Genomic DNA, 812 nt, shown 5'->3' with positions numbered 1-812 from the left:
ATATGGCTGCCAAGGGACCCCCAAAGCATTGCTTCCTCCCCCCCCCCCCCCGTGTCCCCCTCCTGTGCCCTGTGTGACCTTGAGAATGAGGGGGGTGGGCTGCATGTCCCTGAGGGTGGCTTCTGGCTCTAAATCCTGAAGCCGCTGGGGCAAGGTGACCCCCCCCCCCCACTGCCTGGTTATAATAATCAGCTTGTTAGGTCCAGAGCTGGAAGAGTAGGACCCTTAGACCGTTAAGCATTCACAGCCCCCCAGTCCCCCCTCACTTTGCAGGCGAGGAAACAGACTTCATGGGTTCACAACTTCAGGACCACCTCTCACCCTAGCCCCTTTTCTGTCCTCTCCTATCTCAGGGCTGCAGGGCTTTCCTGGGGCCGCCATTCCTGTGTTCCACTTCATCCTGCATCTGATAATTCAATCCAAATTTAATCCCCATTTATTGGACACCTACTATGTGTGGAGAGAGAGTTGGCCTCAAAGCCAGAAGGGGCTGGGTTCAAATCCCCACTCACACATTCTGCCTGTGTGACCCTGGACAAGTCACTTCTTCATGCCTCAGTTTCCACATCTGTAAAATGAGAGGGTTTTAGGCCACGACCCTCTGTTCTTTAGCCATCTTCTACAAGCCTCAGATTCATTTGGGCACAAAAATGTCCACGCTTAGTTACGCATTCGTGCTCCCAGCCCAGTTCCAAGGTAATTAGGAGCTTTCTGGTTGGCAGAATCCCGTCCACAGTGAATCATTTCTGCAGCATGGCTTGGATCAGGATGCTGATAATTACCAGATTGCTGCCATTTCATAATATGGAATT

Source organism: Petaurus breviceps, unplaced genomic scaffold (genome assembly GCF_028583685.1).
Source record: "Petaurus breviceps papuanus isolate PSGF00001 unplaced genomic scaffold, PetGlider_PUasm1.0 567, whole genome shotgun sequence".
NCBI classification, from domain to species: Eukaryota; Metazoa; Chordata; class Mammalia; order Diprotodontia; family Petauridae; genus Petaurus; species Petaurus breviceps.
This window is presented reverse-complemented; position numbering follows the sequence as displayed.